Source organism: Capsicum annuum, chromosome 3 (genome assembly GCF_002878395.1).
Source record: "Capsicum annuum cultivar UCD-10X-F1 chromosome 3, UCD10Xv1.1, whole genome shotgun sequence".
Classification (NCBI taxonomy): domain Eukaryota; kingdom Viridiplantae; phylum Streptophyta; class Magnoliopsida; order Solanales; family Solanaceae; genus Capsicum; species Capsicum annuum.
This window is the reverse complement of record NC_061113.1, coordinates 220409027-220436266: the sequence shown is the minus strand read 5'-3', so window position 1 is coordinate 220436266 and position 27240 is coordinate 220409027. Positions and strand designations below refer to the sequence as shown.

At 34.9% G+C, this 27240-nt stretch overlaps 1 long non-coding RNA gene across 1 annotated transcript; it reads left to right on the top strand.

The window, feature by feature from the left end:
• Window positions 1-4503: 4503 nt before the first annotated feature.
• On the top strand, window positions 4504-26716 carry LOC107863222. Its single transcript, XR_001672122.2, has 4 exons — window positions 4504-4784; window positions 21815-21878; window positions 22015-22108; window positions 26309-26716. It is a non-coding gene; the product is annotated as an uncharacterized LOC107863222 (long non-coding RNA).
• The last annotated feature ends 524 nt before the right edge of the window (window positions 26717-27240 follow it).

Below are 27240 nucleotides of genomic sequence, written 5' to 3'. Positions count from 1 at the left end.
CTGACAATTTAGCTATGTGCGTAGAGCCGGTGTCAGTTTTCATGATACTCTCAGTCAAGCCATGATCATTAGAATTCAGTCAGTATCATGACTCAAGAAAATTCAGTGAATTCAGTATCAGTCTAGTCCTACTCAGTAACCTTAGTAAACTCTGTAACCTCAGTGATCTCAATGATATCAGTAATCTCTGTAATCTTCTTAATCTCAGTAATCCCAGTCAGTTATCAAATTTCAGTAGTATTTCATCAGTCAACTGAATTAAGTGAACCCAGTTAAAATCTTCTATATAATACGATTAGTAACAGTTCACTTGAGTTAAGTTAGTTCAGTGTCTATTTGGTTGGGAGTAGGATTCAGTATTTAGTGAACCCTGGGATGAGAGCTCACCTATTATCCAGTAGAGGGTGTGATCCTTAGTAGTAATCCCTGCGTTCCAAAACTACGTAGCCAGCGTAGTTCGAGATGTACCCCTACGAGTCTAGGGACTATTTATCTCCTCTGAGTTTTTCTTAGAGGAGGGGTTGACGAAAGAGCTCCCTATCAGAGATGGTTTACTCATAGCTCATCTTTACTCGTGGCATAATACTGACACCCTTCCAACTGGGGTTACAGGTTGGACCCTACCAGTTCAGATTCAGGGCATGCCAGTGAGATGATTACCTCCCACAATCTCAGTTTCAAATTCAGTCTCAATAATATAAGTCAGTTCAGTTCTACAGATATCAAGACTGTTAGATACAGTCGCTCAGCTCAGTACGGAACTTAGCTAGTTTTATCAAAATCAGGACTGTCAGATATGGTCATCCAGTTCAGTCTAGAACTCAGATAGTTTTTCAGATTTAGGATTGTTAGATACAGTTACCCAGTCCAATAAAGAACTCAGGTAGTTTTTCAGTATCAATATACTCAGTTATCAGTTATCAATAATATAGTACCAGTAACCTCAGATATCGGTTAGCTGTAAATTCCATAATTCATATCATCAATAGACTCAGTTATTTATTATCCCAGTATTACTAAACTTAGATGTCAGTACAACAGTATTCAGTATTTTTATGACCCCAGTCCTAATTTATTCATGCATATATTTCTCACGCGTTCATGTTCATATCATTAGTTAGTTATTATTATTCATGCATATGAACCCTTGCATTCAGCATAACTCACTTGCATACTAGTGCATTCAATCATACTGAGGCATTTACGCTATGGTGTTTTATACCATAGGTTTAGAAGCGCGAGCTCTCGAGCATCCTTAGTAGATCAAACGTTCAGCAGTCAGACTAGCAATGAGTCCTCATCATTTGAGGATATAATGATTATTACTTTATTATTTCAGTAGTTGGGAGTTAGTTGGGGACATGTCCCATAATCTCCATAGATTTCAGACAGTTTAGAGGCTCTCAGACTACAACATGTTTCAGGTAGTTTATTTTAGTTTTAGGTATTGTTATACCCCATTACAAACATTGTTTTGTATTCAGTATTAGTTTATTTTTGAACCTTTTGTCCTTACAGCTTATATTCTATATATTTATAGTATATTATTCAGTGCTTAGTTACAAATATCAGTCATGGGTTAGCTTGTGGTCCTTCGGCGTCATAAGTATCGCATAGCATTTTAGGTACCAGATTCAGGGTGTTACAGGTGGGTATTTTTATTTGATAGATACTCAGGTTACAATCAAATATCGATTGCACCTGAAGATCAACAAAAATTGCATTCACTCATCCATATACAAGAGAATGATGTTTGGTTTGTGCATTCCACCGGCCTCGTTCCAAAGAGGCATGGTGTCTATTTTCCCAGACATGGTGGAAGACATTTTGAAAGTGTTTATGGATGAGTTTTCAGTGGTTGGTTATTCGTTTGATAGATGCTTGAAGAATTTAATCAACGCACTGCAATATTATGAGGAGTTCAACCTTTTCCTTAATTGGAAAAAGTGCTACTTCATGGTGAAGGATGAATAGTATTGGGGAATAATATCTCAACAACAGGAATTGAGTTGATAGAGCTAAGATGGAAGTCATTAAAAAACTACCTCCTCCTATCTCAGTGAAGGGGTGATAGTTTTCTCATTCATGCAGGGTTCTATTAGAGGTTTATCAAAGATTTTTAATTACTAATCCACTTAACAAATTGTTGGAAAATTAAGCCAAGTTTGTGTTTGATGAAGATTGTTGAAAGGACTTTCAATTCCTTTAAGAAAAATTAGTTGATGCTCTCATAATTATTGCTCCAGATTGGTCCAAACCATTTGAAGTGATTTGTGATGTAAACAGGGTTACACTTGGGGCTGCTCTTGGATAAAGGAAGGAAAGGATCTTTTATCCTATTTATCTTGCTAGTAAAGTATTAAATGGAACACATAAGAACTATACCGTTATCGAGTAGGAGCTCTTAGCCGTAGATTATGCTTTTAAAATATTTTGGGGATACTTATTGGAATAAAAGCAGTGGTGCATACAAACCATGCAGCTCTAAGATACTTAATGTCAAAGAAGGATGCCAACCTAGTCTAATATGATGGGTATTGCTGCTTCAGGAGTTTGACTTTGAACTCAAATACAGGAAAGGGTGTGAAAATCAAGTGGCAGACCATTTATCTAGGTTGGACAATGAAGGGAAGAGTTCAGAAGAGTTAGAAATTGATGACACTTTTCCTAATAAGCAGGTTCGTGCAGATACTCTTGATATGGTATCATGGTATACAGATTTTGCAAAGTATGTGGTCAATGACATCATCCTAGATAACCTTAGCTTTCATCAAAAGAAGATATTTCTACATGAGGTACAAAGGTATTTCTGGGATGAATCTTATTTTTTCAGATGTTGTTCTAACAATATTATTGGGAGACGTACACCAAAGGTGGAAATGTTGAATATTTTGGAGGCTTGTCATTCTTTCCCAGTAGGGGGACACCATGCAGGTGATTGGACTGCCAAAAACACCATGCAGGTTACTACTGGCTCGCAATTCATAAATATGCTTATGAATTTTTGAGGTCCTGTGATCAATGCATTGACAGGGGTCCATCTCTAGACACCATGAGATGCTGATGACCAAGATGCAAGAAGTGGAGTTGTTTGATGTGTGAGGCATAGATTTCATGGGGCCTTTTATGAGTTCTTATGGTCTCAAGTATATCTTGGTAGCTATGGACTATGTGTCTAAATGGGTAGAAGTTATGGCTTTAGCAGAAAATGCAGGTAAGAGAGTGGTTGCATTCTTGAGAAAAAACATTTTCTGTTATTTTGGTGTTCGACGAACCATAATAAGTGATAGAGGTTCTCACTTTTGCAACAAAATATTTTAGACTACTTTGCCGAAGTAGGGGGTGAAGCAACACAAGGTAGCTACACCTTATCACCCATAATCTAGTAGGTAAGTGGAAGCGTTGAACAGGGAAATCAAGACTATTCTGACCAAGACCGTTAATGCAAGTAGAACTGATTGATGTAGAAATTTAATGATGCTCTTTAGGCGTATCAAACTACTTTTAAGACACCCATCGGAATGTCTCCTTACCAACTTGTCTTTGACATAGCTTGTCACTTGATAGTGGAGCTAGAACATAAGGCATTGTGGGAACTCAATAAGTTTAACATGAGTTGGAAAGAAACAACTGATATGAGGCTAGATCAACTAAATAAAATGGATGAGTTTCGACTTTGAGCTTGTGAGAGGGCTAATCCTTACAAGGAAAGGATGAAGCAATGCCATGATTAGAGAATTGAGAGCATAAACTTCCAAGTAGGTGATTGGGTGTTGTTGCTCAAATCGAGATTTAAGCTTTTCTCTAGAAGATAAAATCAAATTGGTTGGGACCATTTAAAGTAACTCAAGTCTTTTCATTTGGAGTGGTTGAATTGGATAACAAAGACGAAAGTGTGTTCAAAGTCAATAGATAAAGGATCAAATAATACATTGGTCGAATGAATAAGGTAAAAGTGTTGTCTATGATTTATATTAATGAAGTCTGAGTAATCAAGATAGATGAGTCGTGTCGTGATGTTAAATTAGGTGCTAGTGGGAGGCAACCTACAATGTGTTGTAAAATCATGTGAGTAGTTATTTTTGATTTATTAGAAAATTTGATTTGTATGTTAGGTGTGAAGGAATTGTAATTGAATTAAATAGGGAAGGAGTATTTTGGATAAGCAAGGATGGGCAACTCGACGGACTATCAGCTTAACGACAGACAATCACTAGAATCGTCGCAAGTGGGTCAGTATACACCAAATACTAGATAAGGTGCTACGATCACTACGATGAATTGTAAGCTTTGCAATTGATCATTTCTGTGACCATTGACCATGGAAATTTCAAGGATAATTCTGGTAAGTCGCGATGACCATCGTGTTGGGTCGTCACCTCAACAACGGTCTATGCGATTGATCATCGGGCTCAGTTGAAATTTAGTAGCTAATTGGGCTGGCCCAAGTCAGAAGTCTATAATTTTCTCTTAAAATTAGGCCCATTACCTGACCCAAGTGCATTCATTTTTAAGAATTGGAGCAGTTACCTAGGTATATGCACTACTTTTCCCACTTCAACTTCAGAAATGGTAGAAACTCCCACATTTATCCACTTTAAATTACATTCATTCTCCCACTAACTTTTCTGTTCCTCCTTCTTTGCTATTTAAGTTTTGCCAAACATCTCATTGTTTTGTTATTAACTTTACTCAATTTCTCGCCACCAAAAAAGAAATTTTTGTGTTTCTTTGGTTAAGACTTTCCAAGTTTAAGTAATTGTGAAGTTGGATTGCAAACTCAGGTATGTTTCTTTGCCTTGATTCTTCATAGGGATACAATTTTTGATATTTAAAATAATTATAACGGGTGAGTTTTTGCTTAAATATGTTGTTATGAGTAAGGAAAAAGAGTGTTTGCTATATAATGGTGGAGTCTATATGGAGTATAGTCTTAGTAACCCTGTTATAGCATGTATTTCGAGGGAATCTCGATTAAAAAAATTAAGATTCTATCAATGTAAAAATGCAAGCACATAAAGTGTTTGATAAAATTCCCCAAAGAAAAAAATGAACTAGGAGAAATGTTAGACAACTTGATCAATCATCACCTGTGCGATGGACCATTGTTGTAGTCGTTGGGGGGCCGTTACTAACTGAGGGATTCTGGAAACTAGCAATAATCGAACCAACAGACTGCTAACTATGTGATAGACCGTCGGGTTCACCATCGCGTTGTCCCTGTGACACTATTTAAGGGGCGACGGGTAGGGCGATGACCCAAAGCAGCTATGACTATCCATCCACCCTACTGTCGACCTTAAGCAGAACATAAATTATTTTATCTCCTTTTTTCACTAATGGCTATGTGTTACGTTTTTCTCTTAAGGTAATATGACTCAAAAGTTGCCTTCGCAGAGAGGTGGGGGTTGATCTAGACAAACTCGAGAAGCTACCACCTCAAGACTAAAAAATGAACCGAAACACTGCAGCATCAACCTACCATATTAGGCAAAGTAAGAAAAAAATCAACTATCCACCCGGTTTGATGATGAAAGTGAATCATCGAGTGTGGGGCTTAGCAGTGAGAGTTGCAACAAAATAATGGCAGTTGAAGCTCAAGCCTAAATATTAAAAGACGAAAAGAGGTCAACACTGATCCTACAATAGATCCAGAACATGAATAGGGTGATGTAATGTGGAGCAAGTACCCAGAGGTTCGGAATTAATTATATGGAAAGTTAAGGAATAAAAAAAGCACTTGTATGATGAGTTCCAACCAATACAAAATAGAAGTATGAAGACGCCCATTGCAGAAGAACATCAAATTTTGTCAACTGACCTTTATGAGTATCAGGACCTAGAGAGGCAATTCATTGAATATGAGTTGGGATGTCTGAGAAAGCCTCCAGGATCATACTACTCGAATCTAGTTTGTGAATTTTTTGCTAATTATTTAGTGATATTGGAGAAAGACTGACCAAGAGGATCAGAGGTGGAAGATATATGAAATAGGACAAGAAGTCTAGTGAGAGGGATGATAGTTCATATATCTAATTATATCATCAGCCGAATATTATTCAGTCAGCTGTAGACCGCTCCCACCATAACATAAGAGCTTGATCATTGGATGACCGTATCACATGACTAGCGACCATGGCTAGCTTGTGTCCTGACAGATAATGGTAATCCATTATGGTTACATGACATAACCCAACCCCGGGCCTTATCGTAAAGGGCATATTAAGTCCAACTAGGACCGAGGGTCTCCCCCTGTTAACTAACCCAACCACCTATATACAACCTTAAATATGATGAATTTCAAACATATAAAAAGATAGTGTTATTCTTCTCATCAAGAACCTAGGATAAGGTTACAACCATGATTGACCCAATTGAGTCCAATCATACCACACCAACCGCCCAACCATACAAAACCAAACCCTAGACCCTAAACCAAAGGGATACCAAACCATAATATGAAAATCAATCCTAAGAGTAGGATGGAACAACCAATAATATCATCCAATGATGTCAGCCTACCGGTTTATTCCAATGCCAAGGATGACACCAATACGGATCCTGCTCATACCAACCCCCAGAAGTACCACAAAGCCTCTATCCAAAAGAGTAAATAATTTTGGTTAGGATATGCCCCCAACTATGGCCAAAACCAATATCCACAATAAAAAAAAGTGTCAAAATAAATCCATAACATGAAATGATGCCTTCCGAAAGGATTGAAACTCACCACTTCAGTCCAAGTACCGATACCAAATTCACGTGCTAAATAGGAAGAGTAGAATGGCTAGTTCCTAATTAGCATGGGTATACATCCTCCTGTAGACGGGCTTAGCAAATGACCTCTAGCAAGCATGAATCCCTGGATAAAGATAAAATAATACCAGTTATAAAACCAAGGGAAACCATCCATAATGCATACCACCATACATATATAAGTGTTGGGAAAGGTAATCGGGTTTAGCATGCTTTTAAAACCATTATACCTGGGCTGTGTATCTTTGTCGTCCTAACCACCCATGGGCTATAAGGGTTTAGACCCCCTATAGAAAGGGCCCTAGTGAGTGTAGTCGCACGACCAGGGAATATCCCTTGGGATGACTAGTACATACCCCAATTTAAAATGTGACACACACACATGGTCAACAAGACCCCTCATATCAATAAATATGAGTTTTCAGTTTTGGTCCCCCCCGGACCCCCACCTTCCACGGCTTAGCTACATACCTCGCCATTAATGCCCAATTAAAACCATGTCCAAACAATCCATTCAACATTTATTAACCAAGGCCAATATTAGTGGTATCTTTATACCACCCCTTACTTACATATAATATTAGTAGCCAAACCATATAGGTTAAGAGGACCTTATGTGCCTTTTCAATTACCATATTAAATCCACTTGGGAGACTTTCATGTTCTCCTTATGCATAACCATTTATCCTTTAGCCTTTTCAAACCATTTAAACCATGCATAAATCCTTTATCTAGTTTAAAACATGCAAGTGTTCCATTAAAAGAAGTTAATGCAATGAATATATCTTTATAAGCATTTTATCAAATACCTTAGGGGCATAATATAACCAAAACAATTCCAAAGACCATTAAACCATTACCATGCAATCCAATTGTCCAAATCCACCATTAATGCATATAAAAGCATAAGTAAAACCATAGGAAACTATAACCAAACATTCAATATCAAAACCCCCAAATAATTGTTGGAAACCATAACCATGAAATAGTAAAATCATGAAATCAATCATATAAACTATGCCTTTAGTTGAAATTACAATGAGGGAAGAGAATCAAGCCTTATACCAAAGAATTAATGGAAGAAAATCATGAGGACAAACCATAAATCAATCCATAAGATAAAACCTTAGCCTTCTTGCTCTAAAACCTCTTGAGAGAATTATGAGATGTTTTGGAATAGTTTATAAGTGTTAATAAATGAAATAATAAGGTAAATAACCTCCTAAATGTATTATAAGTTGTGGTTCTATTTAGGTTAAGAAGGAAAATGCCCAGAATACCCCTACTTAAATCTCTTAAAAACCCATCACAGGGATACAACTAACCCATACGAGTCATACCCGCCAATATGAATGGTATCCACCACTCGTATCCAAGACTCAACCCTTGGATCAAACATTATCCAGCATATAAATCATACAACCAAGTCATAACCACAACATATGATTCAAACCCATTCCCCATATCCCTGGCAGAATAAAATACCAGGAGGATCAAATGCTGCCCACCATATGAGTCTTTGATATAACTTATACCAAGCTTTATGAGTTATACCCCTAAGTTGTACCCATTCTAATAACCAAAACCATCCTACCCACTAACACTGGTCAGTATACGACAGGACCATACCACTTCTACGCCAGTATACCTCGTATCCATGAATTGTATTGGGTTCGGAAAATGGAATTCAGGAAATTTTCTAAGGGTCAAAACCTAGGATACTTCATTGAAATATAGAGAAAGGATTACAAAATTATCCTTAAGCTTTAGGGTGAAGTTTTGGTGAGCCATAGTCAGGCTAAGGCTGATACCGATAGGAGGAAATACAAATCTTGACTCTCAGAGAGTCGTGCTAGTAGCAAACATAATAGAAGGATTGAAGATTTATTTTGGATAGATAGTTAGTGATCAGATATTTGTGTAGGCCCATAAGAATTTCAGTGTATTACCATTCCTATTCCAAATCCCTGAACTTTTTGGGCAAACAAAGATGCCAATCATTTGAGGAGTGAATAATGAAATTTGAGCTACAGGGAGATATGATATTAAAAATACAAAAAATGACACAAAGTTTGAGATGAGAGTTCTTAAGACACCGCTATTTAAAGCATGGTTCTAACCTACAATAGAGGCATCATATGCACCTTTAGGTATGTCGTTGCCTTTAGTGACTATTGTTCCACAGGGAATATTTGTGACTTCTGGATTCATGCCTACACCTCCCATGACCGACATGAAGAATATTGCTTCTATGCCACCTAGATACTCGGAGTACAGGCTAATCCAGGAGAACTTTGTAAAAATTATAAAAGATAAAAAAAAGTTCAAAAGATAATTCAATGTATGGGCTAAAGAGTTTAAACCAATTATGGACAGACTAATAGCTGAGGCTTTAAATCCTTATGAGAACTTACATATGCGGATGAATGATATGGAGGAACGGGTGAACAACAGGCTAAGAGAGCTATCCATTGTAGACTTATCTAGGTTTACCGCTGAACTGAAGTTGGAACGGGCTAAGATTATAGAGTTACAAAAGTAGCCACTCCCGATCATGTTTGATCCAACCTTTATAAAGATTGATGAGGAGGAAGATCTTATAGACCTCATGGGCAGACTACTGAAAGATAAAGGCAAAGTTGTAGATGAAAGTGGTGAGAAAATGTCATCTAGAAAGAGAAGGCACCGAGATGAGACACCTTAGAAAAGAAAGGTGCAAAAAGAAATAAAAAATAAAGAAGAGATGAGGAAGAAAGAAAAAAGTATTTTGAATATAAAATTGCTGGTGTGTCCACAAGTTCAGCTCAAGAAAGTGGGCACAGGCCAGTTCCACTACCTATTCCTACTCCAGTTACTGAGGAAGTGGTTGATTTGAGAACCCCAATCACCGTTGGGGTCATTGCTACTATTATTGAGGCCAAAGAGGCATCTCATGACTTGATAAATTCATAAGCCTAAGGGTTTTTCAATTATCTTACTCCCTTGTACATTATTTATTATGCATCGAGGATAATGCATATATTTTAGTGGGGGTATGGTGCTTGTATGTGAAATCTGTCACCATGGGGGTTTTGTTGTATGTGTTATTTTTTCTCGTGTGTTATCTAGGAGAATCAATATGTTTAGGATTTTACTTCATTGTATGTTTATATTGTTCTAATGTGATTATAAATATGCATTATTTTATTGGTTTCATGTGTACATATCATGTGTGTTGAAAGATAATGATAGAATGAAAATTTGTTGGACTGTTGGAGTTGTTGGATTTTGAAAAATAACGACAACCTTCAAAAATGTATGCTCTATGCCGATTAATTGTTATGGATATATACTTGTCATTATAATCCTTAGAATAAGCAAATATGTTTAAGCTAAGCACAATTCTAAATATTAGTAGCATAAGTATTAGTTCATTGCTTGTGTGTATGAGGATTTACTACATTTCTTACTTTGTGTATGCAGCTAGAACTTTCTCGGTTTAATTTTGTTAAAGTGATAGTTAGTTAAATGGGATAGGATCATAGGCTATTTTTGTTAATTAAATACCCTTAGCCTTAAAAGCCTAACAAAAATATAGTCATTTATAGATTTCCTTGAACCCTTTTTGAGCTTGTAACTATTGATTTAGCACCTCTAACTTACCCTTCCATATGGTTAATACCCTATCTTGACCCTGTTGCCTCCTTGGATAATGTGCACCACAACTTGGGCTAATTACCTAAGTTGAGGGTGGCTATTATGGAAAGTTAATGAATGAAGGATAGGTTGAAAAAGAGTTTAGAGTGTCAAGTTTTCATCTTATTGGCCCTGGTCCCTTGGGATATTGTGCACTTCAAGTTATTGCTTCTGCATAAAGTGAGGGTGGCTATTATGGAGAGTTAATGAATGAAGGATAGGTTGAAAAAAAGTTTAGAGTGTCAAGTTTTCATCTTATTGGCCCTGGTCCCTTGGGATATTGTGCACTTCAACTTATTGCTTCTGCATAAAGTGAGGGTGGCTAGTACAGAAAGCTAAATTAGGGAGTTGATCGTATGGCTGAATTGCATAAGAAGAGGTGTTTAGGTTCATAAAAAAGGGTTAAATTTTATGTATAGAAGGGGATTTAAGACACTATGGACACAAGATAAAGCGGAGACTGGAGCTTTGTAGTAGTAACAATAGAAAGGAAGGTGAAATCATTATTTCAAAAATACATCTTATCTGCATACAAACCTATATTACAAGCCTTAGTAAGTCTTGTAGTAATCCTTGCTAATGAACAATAAAGTTGATGGAATAATAAGGGCAAGATTATGATTTTGTGTATGCTTTGTTTGAAATTTGTTGTAAGAGTGAGAGATTTGAATACCAGTCCGTGATAGATAAGTGCGCGATGGACTTTTTGAAAGTGAGAGCAAGTGAACTATACCTGTGGTTACTGATCTTTAGATGTAGTGCTTATTGTGTATACAAGTAAGATAGCTAGAGTGTAATGCCAAGCATGGATCCCTTTGAGTTTGGAGGACAAGAGTATTGTGCATACGAATTAGCTAATTCTTACTAGTTCCAGTAGTCGATCATCTTTTGTAGTCTAGAAGCATATATGGTATTGTATTAAGTTGCTTGAGGATAAGCAAATGACTTAATTTGAGGGTGTTGATATTCTGGCTATTATCGATACATTTTGCACTTCTTATGAGGGATAATTGTTTGTTTTCTAGCAACCATTGGTGCATTTGATAAACGTTTTAAAAATTGTCAAGAGACAAACTTAGAAGCAGGTATAAATCAGAAAAAACAAGATTCTAGAAGTTTACAATGGGTTAACCGATGGACCGTCAAAGACCCGATTGATTATTAAATTTATCGCTATCTCTAAGTAGAATATCAAGAATTTATGAATACGGGTGATGATTCAGGCAACTGATCAACAATACTGTGATGAGTAGTCACTATGACCATTACATGCTAACCAGAATGATTGAGGGATTGGGCATCAGAGATGAACGACACGATGAGACGTCAGATCTCTGACAGACCATCACATAACCCATTGCCCTTAGCCGCAAAACAATATCTAACTGGATTATCATCAATAGACCGTCGTAACCCTGATGACTCATTAGGAGAATCAGGGTGGTGACTCAGCAGCTCAAATTTAAATTTTGAATTCCAACTTTTTGAGAGCCTATAAATAACCAACTTAGGTTTTAGGGATCTTTTTGAATTTTGTTCACTTTGTAACATAAGAGTGTCTGAAAAACAAGTTGAGAGCTGAAATTTAAACTATTTTATCTTTGGAATTTGGAATTGGAATTCTCTTTTGATTGTAAGTTATTTTACAATTTAAATGAAAATTAACCATTCATCTATTTCTCAATTACGTATGGCTAAAACTCCTATAACTAGGATTATGGGAGCCTTGGTGTAATTTAATATTAGGGTTGTGGGACTGATAAATCTCTATTAACATTGTGATCATATCTCCTTCTCTTCGATTTTATGATTTCTCTTGGTTGCAAACTTGAAAAGTGTGCCTAAAAACATAACTTGCTCGACTAAAGAAGATAATGTTGAGAAAAAAGAATGGTGACAAGAAAATAGGGGCTTTGATCCTCTAATCTCAAGCTTGATGCCTTAATCGAATTAATTTCTTGGTGAATTATTTGTTGCACTAATCTATCACTTTATGTTTGAAATAATTAAAGTGAATCCATCTTTGAAAGTTTAAAAATAATTGGATGGGGCTTTCTATGCAAACTACTTATGTAATTGTAGTTATTAATATAGAGTTTTGGAAAAAAAACCCAACTCTTCGTATTGAAACATCTTGGCAAACATAACCCTAGTTTCTTAATTCTCATTGATTCACACATTGCAAAGGAAAGCATTCGTTTTCATAACACTAAATTCATTAAAGGGATACTTTTAACAAAAAAAGCCTTTTATCATTGGAACTTATCATTGACAGTCTATTAATAAGCATACAACTTAGTTAACACCTTATTTCCTGTGAGACATGACCCCAACCTTTGTTGGGTTATATATTTGATAGTGATAGCTTACACTCTTTTTGAAGAGTTGTAGTTTGGGTGTATCAATGATCCTAATAAATCAAAGAAAAGAAATAAAATGTCTAGACAACAAAGCAATCCTCTGAAGAAGAAATTCAAGGAAAATTGCTTTAATTATGGCAAGGATGGCCATAAGCTGGCAGATGGTCGAGCCCCTAAGAAATGCAAGAATAAAGATCAAGACAACATGGTTGAATCCAAATATGAAGTGGATGATCTATGTGTTATTCTTTTGGAATACAACTTGGTTGAAATCCTAGAGAGTGGTAGATTAATTCTGGTGCCACCCACCATGTATGTGCCAATAGGGAGTTATTTGAATCATACGCTCTAGATGAGAAGAATATTTTTATGGCTAACTCCACAACATCCAAAGTGGAAGGAACAAGAAAAGTTTTTGAAGATGACATTAGGCAAAGTGATGACACTCAATAGTGTCCTTCATGTTCTGGAGTAGCGAAAGAACTTGATTTCTATTTCACTTCTTATGAAAAATAGATTCAAGTTTGTATTTGTTTTTGATAAAATTGTAATTAGTAAAGAAGAAGTGTATGTTGTCAATGGATACCTCACTGAGGGCCTTTTTAAGATCAATGTAATGAATGTTGAAATTAATAAAAGTTTTATTTTTTCTTATTCGAGTCAAATGAGTTGTGGCATGAACATTTAGGACATGTAAATTACAAAACCTTACGAATGCTAATTAATTTAGAAGTTTTGTCTAACTTTGAGTGCAATAAATCAAAGTGTCAAATATATGTGAAATTAAAGAATATTAAGCATCTGTATAAGTCTTTTGAAAGGAATTTCCAATCCTTTATACTAATCCATACAGACATTTGTGACATGAATTCAACACCATCTCATGGTGGGAAAAAAGTATTTCATAAATTTCATTGATGATTGCATAAGATACTGTTAAGTTTATTTGCTAAATGGTACGGATGAAGTAATAGATACATTTAGGAAATATAAAACTAAAGTTGAAATTCATTTGGAGAAAAAGATCAAAATGATATGAGGTGATAGGAGTGGAGAATATGAATCTCCTTTTGCTAAGATACGTTTAGAAAATAGAATTATCGATCAAACTAATGCCTCGTATTGACCTTAATCAAATGGAATTGCGGAAATAAAAAACAAACATTAAAGGAAATAATGAATGTCTTACTTATAGGTGCAGGTTTATTGTCAAATTTATAGGGGAAAGTTATTCTTACAGCAAATTGAATACTCAATAGAGTGCCCCATAATAAGACACATTCAATTCCATATAAAAAATGAAAAGAAAGGAAATTCAAATTAAAATATTTCAAAGTGTGGGGGTGTCTAGCCAAAGTCCAAGTTCATATGCCTAAGGGTAAAAATAGTGCCTAATACTGTGGGTTGTGTATTCATTGGATATGCTTAATGCATGTCAATTTTTGATTTATAAATTCAAATATTCAGATATTAATGAAAATACAATAATAGAATCAGATAATTCTAAATTTTTTGAACACATTTATTCATGTAAAACTAAACATGAGATGTCTGGTAGAGGGTCTATATGACCTCAAGATGAACAAAACAAGAATGTACTTAATGATGAGAATTCAAGGCGTAGTACATGTCAAAGAACTTTAACTTTGTTTAGATCAAATTTTGTAATATTTCTTCTTCAAAATAAGCCTCAAACATTTAAAGAAGCGATGTCGTCTTCGGACTCATCCTTTTGGAAAGAGGTAGTCATAGTGAGATTGATTCAATCTTGAGCAACTATACTTGGAAATTGGTTGATCTTTCTCCAGAAAATAAATCTTTAGGTTTTAAATGGATCTTTAAAAGGAAAACAAAAGTTGATGGTACTATTGATAAATACAAGGAGAGACTTATTGTGAAAGACTTTAGATAAAAGGAAGGCCTTGATTATTTGACACACACTTACTAATGACAAGGATAACATCAATTAGAATATTGGTTGCATTAGGGGGGTATATGGTCTTGAATCCATTAAAAAAAATGTGAAAACAGCATTCTTAAATAGAGAATTGAAGGAAGAAATTTACATAAAACAACCTGAGGGTTTCATGATTCCTGGTAAAAAAAATGTGTGTAAATTTGTTAAGTCACTTTATGGACTAAAACAAGCACACAAATAGTGGCATGCAAAGTTTGACCAAATCATGTTGGCAATTAATCTTAAGATACACGAATGTGATAAATGTGTCTACATAAAAAACACTTCAAATCACAAAGTTATTATTTGCTTGTATGTGGATGATTTGTTGATCATAAGTAGAGACATTTCTAGCATAACTGCTGCAAACAAATACTTAAGAGCAAGTTTGATATGAAAGACTTTGGAGTTGCGGATGTGATTAGGGATAAGAAATCATAGAACTCCACATAGATTGGTATTGTCACAATCTTATTATATTGAAAATGTACTTGACAAGTTAAAGTATTTGGATTTTAGTATTGTCAAGACTACATTAGACGTGCCCTTTGCACTTCAAAAGAATGAAGGTGAAAGTGACTCACAGTAAGACTACTCAAGAGTGTTGGAAAGTTTGATGTATATCATGAATCATACGTGATCAGACATAGCATACGCTATTAGTAAATTGAGTCGGTACACAAGTAATCTGAATCAAACTCATTGGATGGTAATGAAAAAAAATTTGGGTTAAATAAAACATACTCAAGACTATGCTTTGTATTATAACAAATATCCAGCAATATTGATGGATATAGTGATATAAATCGGATCACCGGATCGAATGAAGAAAAATCAACGAGTGGATATGTATTTACTTTAGGTAGAGGAGAAGTCTCTTGAAAATCATGAAAACAAACATGCATTGCTCGATCTAAAGTGAAATCTAAATTTATAGCATTAGATAAAGTCGGTGAAGAAGTTGAATGACTTTGAAATTTCTTACAAGATTTTCCTTATTGGCCCAAACCTTTGGCACCCGTATGTACACTATGATAGTTAAATGGAAATAGGTAGGGTAGGAAGCATGATGTATAATAGTAAATGTTTTCATATAAGATAGAGACATAATATTTTTATAGAACTACTCTTTAGAGGAATTATTACGGTTGACTATGTGAAGACAAAAGATATTATGTCGAATTCACTTATAAAAGGTCTATCTAGAGAGGGAGTTAAGAGATCATCAAAGAGAATAGGTTTACAGCTTAGTAAAAGTCATCATGGCGGTAACTTTACCTAGCAAACTAGAGATCCCAAGATCTAGGTTCAAGGAGATCAAATAAATTTGTGACTGGCGGTTCAACATTGTCAATATACTCAACGCATTCTCATGATAAAGGCAATGTTCAGGAAATAAGGATAAGGCTTATGGTTTGAAGTTTTTTAATGGTTTCAAAGTCTGGTAGATTTGCCCAAATAGTTTGATCTAGAGGAGTATACATTTAGGAATCACCTATGTGAGAGTGAAGTGGAAGCCACTTCAAGGAGAATGATAGTAAATGCCTATTTTCTAAGCTCTCATGAAACCAAGTTGTGTTCATGGCTAAAACAAACAAAAATGTGAGAACCATAAATGATAAAAGTTGGTTGTGTTATGTCTAGGTGTACATTAAAGTTTTATGGTTCAAAGATATCACATCTACCGATTCACCGAGTGTATCCGATGCAAGTTCACTATGGAAAATTCAAAGAGAAACCTACTTATTCAGATGCAATTAGTCTTTGCATGTAGATCACATACTTGTTCGTAAAATTTTGAATAAAATAGCCATTTTTTATTCATGTGGGGATTGTTGGGTTCAAAGTGAATATGTGAATGAAAAATAGAGGAAACAAATGGAGGAAAAGTAAAGTGAGCATTTCATTTTAAGGAAGAAAATTTCTCCAAAATTGGTGGGAGAAAGGAACTTTCTAATGCTTATATTGAGAAGCGTTCCTTTATGTGGATATTGAGGCAAGAAAAACAGATGCCTCGCGTCGTTGTCGTTGTCTCTCACCCGGCTTCAGATTTGGATCAACCGAGATTAATTTTTTTGACAAAATTTATTTGAAACTTAAAAACAAGAAAAGTTTTTAATCCAAAAATCCAATAGAAAATTTTTTCTCCATTTGCAGACGTACTTCAGATGCAGTATGAACGGAGATCATAAGGCATCTCTAAGGGACGCGACCCTTCGAGGTAAGAGATGTACTGATTAGAGCGAAAACATGACCTACGTGACCTGCGATGTAGGTACAACATAGAACTAAGAGAAAAGAGTTAAATGTCACCTGTGGCCGCAGGTCTGGTGCAGGACCAGCGCAGACTAGGCGCAGGAAACATGACTATTCCTAAAAGTTGTCTTTTTTCGTGAACCATTGCTTTTTTTTTTTGGAATCAATACCTGTTGGCTATAAATATCTAAACTTTTCATCAGGTAAAGGTATGAATTTGAGCTGAAAAATATCTTTTTCTTCTTCTAAAAAACTCTGGTGTGATCATCAAATTGTTGAGTGAGTTTGTGATAACGCTCAACTTACAAGTCTAATTTAGTGCAAGATGGTCGTTGTCAATATATTTACCCAACTTTAGAGTCGGGAATGAATCCAAGAGGAACAATGTGAGTGGAAATCAAGTTGATCCAAAATAATAGACACGAGTTAAATTCAAACCAATGTTACATGAAGATAAAAATAGGGGAGATATATACCTACACTAATGTTTCTTTTGAGGTTTTTCTAGTATATATTCGGGGCTATGAATAATTATAGTTTTAACAATTATGCATAGATCTTGGGATTATGCATTACAAGGGAGTGATGTGTGGGTGTTAGCAATCAATCATCAATTTAGTAGGTCAAATATGGGTAGGTTTGGTTATAGATTTTGATCTAGTCTTTCAACAAAATACCAAACTTTCACTCATTGACTCTTTCGAATACCTAATAGGTGTGCTCAACAATTACTAACCACAACCTTAACCTAGGAATCCCTATTTCTAGGATGATTCCCATGGTGTAGTCAACCTCACATTCACCCTTATGTCTAAGATAGTGAAGATTTAGTAAATTATGCACTCAATTGTCTATCATTGTTTTGGTCTCTACATGCCTCTTTCGAGGATGATATGGTGTAATACCCCAAAAGTTCATACATTTTAAGATCATGCTTCGAACTCATGAGTAATAAATTTTTAGTGCTTTGGTAGTGTTATTATCAAGGTTTATTCATATTAAGGCCCCAAAAGTGTTCTAGTTAATAGGCAAATCAAAACATTTCCTTACCGATTGAATTCTTGAGAAAGATATTGGTAATGTCAACTAAAAATGAGCATATCTATCTTTATTCTATGAATTTCTGATTTCTTGACCACCAACATATAGATAATTAAATTAGCTTTTCAGTGATACCAATTTCGCCTAAATTCGATATCGTAGCAAGGATTTATGCCCATTTTCCTCCAGAATATCAGGCTGGGAAACTGAGTGACGACATTCGTGATAAGTTGTCACAAGCGTGATGACTTATCACCAATGTCGTCAGCCCTGGGCAGATTTCCACCCCCAGTGATGACATATCACCAGCTTGACGACTTGTCACGAATGTCGTTAGCCTTAGATTTTCAGTAATTGGGAAGCAGTTTAGTAAGGGTATTTTGGTATTTTTCCTTCACTTCCCATCACTTATAACCCTCAAGGAGCGTATTATCTTCCATTCTTCTTAGTTAAACATCTCAAAAAATCTCTCTCATACACTCTCAACCACAAGATTAGGGTTTCCTCTCAAGATCATCTCCTCAAGAACAAGAACATTCTCTCTCAAAAGGGTTAAATCCTAGTCAAGAAAAATCAAGAGCAAGCCTAAGGATTTCTTCGTGAACCTTCAGAAATATTAGACCTCGTTCAAGATTCAAACACTAAGGTATGCATAGTGTTCATCCATAGATCCCTTTCATCCATGGAGCTCAAGAATCATTTTTAAATTATAAATTGTGATTTCCTTATTGTGTTATGACTATATTCATGTTGATGATTGTTGTTTGGATTCAAGGTTGTATCTTGATGTGTTTTTCATGAAGCATATGAGTAGGTTAGTTGAAATCCATGAATTTAGGATGGATTAGGATTGTCAAATTGATAAGTACACCTATGCCCAAAGTTGTGCATGTAAGGTGTTTGATAAAATTCCAAGAATGATAGAATCCATGTTTTTATGACTTAATAGTGCTTAAATGACAAGCCCATGTTCTACTCTTTATGAATCCACATAAACTCCACATTATTATTGTGATATGGAATGAGCATGATATTGAAGCAACGTGAGTATATACATGTTGTGCGCATCCCCTTCCATGAATAAGATGTTGAGAACCAAGTGTAGTATGAAATCCCCTACTTATGATATTGTGAATTGTGGACTCTATTCTTATGATCAAGTCAGTCATGTATGTCAGTTTCCTTCCATCGAGTCCTGGGGTACTTGTACCCAAAATATATAGTTGTGTGCCTAGAGCCATGTCATGTTATCATGATACTCTCAGTCAAGTCATGATCTATAGAACTCAGACAGTCATGTGACTTAAAAAATCTCAGAAATCTTATGATCTCAGTTAATTCTCAGATAACAGTACTATTCTATCAGTCAACAGAAGTTAGTTACTCAGTCCTTGTACAGTCAGTTAATCATGTTTAATATCTTCAGATGGGAGTAGAAGTTAGCACCGAGTGAACCCAAGGATGGGAACTCACCTGCCAGATAAGGGTGTGATTCTTAACAGTCATCCTTATGTTCCAGAACTATGTAGCCAGCGTAGGTTGAGACTTCTTAACCTGTCATATTAGGGTTGATGAGGTGAATTGACCTATCAGACTAGGGTCCCACCATTCTCATTAGAGTAACCTGCCAGATAAGGGTCTCTCTCAGCTTGTCCTTACTAGTGGCGCAGTATTGACACTCTTCCAATCAGGGCATAGATTAGACCCCAGCTCAGCTATTATAGCGTATTTAGGGCATCTCAGTTAAACAACTACCTCCCACAGTTTTAGTATCAATCTCAATAAAATAAATCTGTTAGTTCTTTAGATTTCAGTATACCAGGACTATAAGATATAGTCAATTCACTTATAGTACGGAACTCAAGTAGTTCCATCAGATTCAGGACTGTTAGACACAGTCATCCATGTTATCAGAAATCCCATTATTAGGCATGTTAGATATCAATAAACCATGTATTAGCGTACAGATCTAGATATCACATATTTACGATCTCAGTTACTATGTATGCATGTTAGCACTCTCACGTTCATATTAGTCATTCAGTTAGCACTGCTCATGCATGTAAGCCCTTTTGCATATAGCCTACCTCACTTGTATACTCAATACTTTTAGTTGTACTGACGCATTTGCGCTATGGTGATTTCTTTTATGTTACACCATAGGTTCAGAGCCACGAGTTCCAGATCAGCAGTAGCAGTTGTATTTCAGTACACAGAGTTGCAGTGATTTCTTTTCATTCGAGGACGATATGATTTGACTTTATTTATTTTCATTGGTTATCTTTCAGTTTACAGAGTTAGTTGGAGATATATTCTTTCAACTCCTTACTCAGACAGTATTTAGAGGCTTTCAGATTTAGTTTAGATTTGTTTCAGACTTTAGTTGTTTTGGGTATTTGTTACCTCATATGGATGTTATGATTTGTTAGATATTTTATTCAGTTGAACCTTATGTCCTATTGTTCATGTTTTCTGCATTTTACATGTATATTATGCAGTGTACAGGTACAGATATCAGTCATGGGTTAGCTTGTGGTCCTTTGGGGTCATAATCATCGTGTAGCATTTTGGTTCAGAAAATTAGGGTGCTACATATGGATTCCTAAAATTCACCCAAAACCCATCCTTTTTTCGAAGATGGCATCGAGTTTTCTAGAGCATGGGGCTTTCACTCATCATACCCATGTGGGTATTTGAGGTTTTAACCCATCAAATTCCAACCAAATTATCTTAGCAATGTTAAAACCCATGAACATGAACTACTAAATAGAAGCTAATCAATAACAACCCATACATACTTTAACCCCTATCCACACATAACCCCAAGAGGGATATCTAGCTACACATAAGATAAATAAGTAAAGATATACCCAAAATCTCCCACAAATCAACAATGTAAGTGAGCTAATTTTCCACTAAGAAAGTCTCCAATATATTCTTCACCCAAAAATTATATAATATTTTCTTATCCAAAATGGAAGCTATGAATTCCAAGAACTAAAACCTAAAAATCGGGAAAGATTGAATATGATTTTTGTGATGATGGGTTTTAGTCATTTTGTCAAAATTGTTATCAGCCACATGTATTTCCAATTTTTTCCTTGGGCTGATTTCTTTTGCTAAGTCACGATCGTGGTTACGCGACCACGACTAACTTTACCGATCATGTTTGATTGACATTTTCTTGACTGTCGCGATCGCAGTCAGTGGACCAGGACCGCGGTACCTGAGGCCTTTTTGCTCCAAGTCTTCAGCTGAACTTTCCTGCTCCTTTTCCAATCAATTTAAGCTCCATTCCATTTCTTTCTATCTTTTCAACTCTATACATATAAAGAATGGATATTAGTGCATTTTCTCACAAATATATCTCACTTATTCAGTCAAAACAAAGTAATGTTCATAGGTGTTGAGTGCGAATGAGTTGTAAAATCACCAATCATTAGTTTGAAGTTTCAGAAAATTTAAGGTGTCATTATTTCCTAGAAGTGAATCATTTTATCCTGGGAGAAAGATTTAATTAACCTGGGTACTTGAGGGAAATAAATTCCTTAAGGACACACCAAAAATTCGGTGGACTTAATTCTACAATCTTTCTGTTTCTTCTTTATTTCTTAAGTTGGTTTTACTGTTTTCCTAAAAATAGTAGAAATTTCATTTTTAAAGTTCATTTGATCATTCATTTGAACTTGTATTTGAAGTTGTTGAACTTCATTGTAGTTCTTGAAGTTGTTCATGAACATAGTGTTGAAGTTCATATTATTATATACAGATTTTGTACTCGAAATAACAAAAGAAGCATCAACTATGGAACTGGTTACAATTTTTTAATGGAGGTATCCAATCCTGTCACACCTCTTTTCTTGTATCTAGTTTCACCATGAGTTCAATTTTGTTTGTAAAATTTTAAGAGATTCAAAATTATTGTAATTGCTATTTTTGTAAGTCTAATGTATGTACTTTCTAATGTAGGCGGATGAATATAATTGTTGCTTCCTTAGAGTAACACCTCAAATAGCAGTGGTAACAAATAAGATTGGGAACATATAGACATGTTCAAGACGAGGTTAGTGACTCACTACTTGTAGTGTTTCATGTATGGTAAATTTGATTATCTGGTCTCTGGAAATCATCATATCGTTTCAATCTCAGATGCAGTTAAAACTATTTTCAGGAAGTTCATAGGGTAGATAAGAGTGGGAGGACATTTAATTTTATGTGGTGATAGGTATATATTGCTAAATGCTTACTTTCCTTGCAAGGTTCCTTGGTTTGAGTGGATTTAGAATCTAATCTTCTTTGCTCAAGCAGTAACATATTGAAGATTTTACAAATAAATTGCTCACTTTTCATAGGAAACATCTCCTGAACGAGGACCGTCAACTTTGAAGTATTCTTTTTAATTGCCAAAAATATGCACCTGTTGCTACTTTGTTGGTCATTACCCTTTAGAACACTACTTCAAAGATTTTATTCACGTTCTATATAGAGTTCACTGACCATAGTTCTTTTAGAATCATATGTTTCAATGCACTCAAGGTTGGGGCTTAGTGGTCAAAAACGTGGGTTAAGGATCATATGGTTTCAGGTTCAATCCTCAACAAAGATGAAAACACTAGGTGATTTTTTTCCCATCAGGTTGCAGTTATCCCCTTAGCTTGGTGAATAGAGTTACCTGATATTTAACTGATATCTGTTGTTGGTAGGAGGTGAAGGTGTAAAAGCTGGCTCATACACATAACAATTATTAAAAAGAAGAATTATATGTCTCAACCAACCTGTGGATGTTGCATCTTTGAGGACGTAGAATATTAATTTGTGACCAGAAAAGTAAACTCGTTCTCTGTTCTTTGATACATTGATCCTTCTATTGCTGAAGGTTGCATTTATGTTCTATGAAACTATCACTTGGTGGCTTATGTATCAATAATTATAGATCATACAAATTGATTTCATTTTGAGGATAACAAAGGAAATGTTGAATTTTCATGTCTAATGTAGTTACCAATAATGATTTTCTGATTGAATTTACAGTCTGGGTATATGTTCTTTGGTGAAGAAGATGGGTTCAGGTTCTACTTTTTCAGTTTTTCGTAGTAATGCACTCCAGATTTCAACTTACGTAATTTCTAGTTGTAAAGATTGGTATGCCTTATCAATATCCCCAAACTCTTGTGGGGGTTGTGACCATCAGCTGGTAAGTACATTTGTCTTTAAATGATGTAGCTCTAGCTAAAATCTACCAATCTATATAAAACAAAAATAAGTTCATTAATTTCTTAGAAATTTTATCGACACCACAATTTCCAAAAAGTAGTAGTAGTAGTAACAACAACAAGACCAACAACAACAACAATAACAACAATAATAACAATAACAACAACAACAACAATAACAATAACAACAACAACAACAATAACAACAACAATAACAATAACAATAACAATAACAATAACAATAATAATCCGAGAATAGCATACAGGAACCTGTAGGTAGCTTATTCCAAAGAACGTGAAAATGCTTTCCTAATTCTGTACGTTCTTTGTACTTCAGTTGGGAACTTTATGCTGCATGATCATAAATTCACTTGTCAAGAAAGTGTAAGAACAACTTAATAAAATCTCTACATTATGTGGATATCATTACTTAAATCTTCCTCTACTAATCTGTAGATTATTTTCTCCAGAGTCCAATTCAAAATAATTTCTTATTTTTGTTACTTTCAAAGACTATGAAAGAATGCAACAACTCAAATTATAAGCTCCTTTATTGCTCCCTCCATCCCAACATAACCAATACAGTTTGGAGTACTAGGAAGTAGGAAGTAGGATCAAAGAATCAAATTTTCAACTTTCAAACCAAATACAAGAAAATATTTTGAGAAAAAATAGAAAATAAGTCATTTTTTGGAAGGAGAATGCTTTCAGTCATTACCAAGCGCACTCTTAAGATTAGAAGAAGACAAGATATATCTAGTTGTGAACTAAACTTTTTACATTAAAAATTTAAGTCATAGTTTTAATTTGGAGTACGGGATCAGATAACTTAGAACGAACAAAAATGACAATTAGATCAAATAAAACATGAGGTAGATCAGGTTCTAATGTTCTTTTTGATTTTTCATCTTCATGTGACTCAATAGGATTAGGACTTATTGACCTACTCCACGTCTTGAATTTTGCAGCAATGTCACTTTAATTGAATGAGTAGTTATACTTTTCTGCTTTTGATTTTGAGGCCAGATTCACTTGTAGGTTAAAGAATATATATCAAAATGATACTACAGACTTTTTGTATGGTGCACATTATTCTTTCAGATAAATGAAAAATATAATGTCGTGCAAAGTAATTTTTTTGTTGTTTCTTATTTATACCTAGCCTCTGTATTATTTGAAGTTACTGGCATATGGAATACCTCTTTTTCTTATGCATGTATTATTGTCTAAAGATATTATTTGCTTATTCTGGTTTCACAATGGACTTTATATTGAGGACATTAGCCTACAAATGTCTGGAGTCCACAATGTGCTTAATTCATTAGCGGTAAGTAAACATTTAAAATTAATTGTTGGATCAGTTTAAGTAGACATTTAAGCAGCAGAACTATTTTCTTTTTCTATGATTTTTACTCAAACATTATTGGCTATAAAGAATGCGAGTACAGCTTATCAATTTTAAGTTGTTCATACATCAATGGAGCCCAAAACTGGAAAATAATTTATTAGCTGCTTGTGATTAGATCATAGTATTTGAAGAAAACACAGTTTAGCTTGCTAAGTTGTTTCATTTCAACGACAAGCAAAGACAATTTTTGCTAAATTTTGTTGCTGCTTTAGATACTCCAACCTGAAGGTCATTGCAACAATCAGTGCTCTTTCCACGTATTAGAAAAGCTTTCTTAGTTCTATTGCTTCTTTGAATCAACACTTGCAAAATTTTGAAGGTGTTTCTAGATGTTTTGAGAGGATAGGTATAGTAAGGGGGTGCCATATCTACGATGACTATGCTCACTATCCCACTGAGATTTAAGTTGTTCTTCAAGCAGCTCACTAGAGGTTGCCATTTTAATAAATTGTTGTAATATTTTAGACTCATACATACAGGTAGATACAGCGAGTATTATCCTTCTAAATTACAATTACAATGAATGCACTATGCTTGAAATTTTTATAATTTGTAGTCGATTGAAAGTTGATTTTGCTATTACATTCGCTTCTATGGATAGACTTGTGATTACAGAGGTATAGTCCCATTTTGAGTTTCAATGTAATAGCTGCTTAAGTATTAGTGTTTTTATCACCCTTTTCTCATTTGGCTAAGGAGATGTAAGATTTATTTCATCTGCAAGACTTATGTAGCTACAGAAGCAAATTTGTGGAAAATCAATTGATGTAATCTTGCAATATCTATAGTTGGTCCACTATCAAAGTTTATCCCTTCCCTGGTATGCAATAATTCACTACGTCTAAGAAAATTTCCTCCTACTTGTAGATGTTGTATTTACCTGGAATTTCGCTAAGCTTTCCTTGTAGTTACAAAAGTTTTAAATGTGAGAATTGTCAAGTCTAATTTCACAAAGTACTGAGTTCCTATTCCTAGGTCTAGTTGAATAGAAGGAAACAATCTCTTCCTAAATTATGATGGTAGGATACAGAGGGAAGCTTCTCTTTCTCTAGATAACCCTTACAATTATAGGATATGGTATTGTAGCATTATTTTTATCCCTTTACTGGGATAACTTGTTTTCCAACCAAAGGACCCTTTATTGTCAATTTTCTAAGAATATCACATCTGTTACAGTAATGCACTATCAGCTTGAATGGCCAGCTTGTGTTTTATCTTGGGTTACCCTCCAACCCCATCCTTTATTAATGGTGTTTAACTTAACAAATACAAGTGCTAGAAATGCTAGTTTTGCAGATATCTAAGGATCCCGATAATGAAACTATCATCTTGACTTTAGGAGTAGGTGAACATTCTAATTTTCTGTGACTCTGAAAACCCTTGTATAGCATTTTTTCCATTTCTAAGGAGGTCATTCTTCAAAATATAGACACAAATAAAGATGGGGGACAATAGAATCGGGGAAGATGAGTAAAGATTTAGCTATATTAGCTCGTATTCTTGATCTTGGGTGTATTTATACGCCTAAGCACCATAACTTATCCATATTTTAGCTAAGTTTGGAGACAAAGTGCCTAGCTTCTTATGTTTTTACTTTACTTCAATATAATTGAGATAACCGATGTGATTAGCTTGATTTCAGGTATCAATGAGGTAGATGGAGACATAATGGGACTATGGAATGCGGATGGCATATGACACAAGAGAGAGTAGCAGTCTTGACCAAATATGGTGCCTAAAAACTATGTCCAAGACTAATTTGTCATTTAGAGTTAGTCTAGGGACTTAGAAGGAAATTATGAGGGAAAAGTTATTAAAACTACTTGATGTTGAAAAGTCACATATTATTCATTATTCTATTTTATTTTCTTGCACTGAGAGTGGCGACTTAGCACTAAGGGAGAAACTCAACTTCTTCTTCTCCATCAAAAATTGGGTTTACTTTTTGGCATGATGAATATTTCTATTGTGATTTCTGTTTTACTCATGAGTAGCTAAGGTTATTGGTTAGAGTTATGGAAGCCTTGTAGCATACAATCTATTACTTTGAGTTTTTGAATTAATTATGCATTGATTTGTTTACATCATACTCTCTTCATTTATCTTGAATTCTCGTGGTTGCAAACATAGAGGATGTCCCTTAAAACTCAACTTGTTCGATATAAAGGTTGAGGTTATGAAAAGAGAGTAATGATAAGAAAATAGTATTTCCAACCCCTATTTCATATGTTTATGCCTTAACAGGATTAACTACTTGGAGATTTCGTATTGCTTTTGTAAACACTTTTGATTCGAGAGAACTAAAGTGAATTAGTCCTTGATAGTTGAGAAACACTAGGATTATATTATTAAATACAATACGTTTCTCTATAAGCACGATGCACGTATGAATTCGTAAAGCCCATAGTTAGAAAGTATTGAAAACAACAAGGTGGACATAACCCTAACTTGCTATTTCTCTTAATTCAAATACTACTAAACATATCTCGTCTAGTTAAACTGAAACCATTAATTTGTGAATTGAATCAAATTTCCCCTTTTTGTTTTATGAAAATGAATGATTAAAAGTCAACT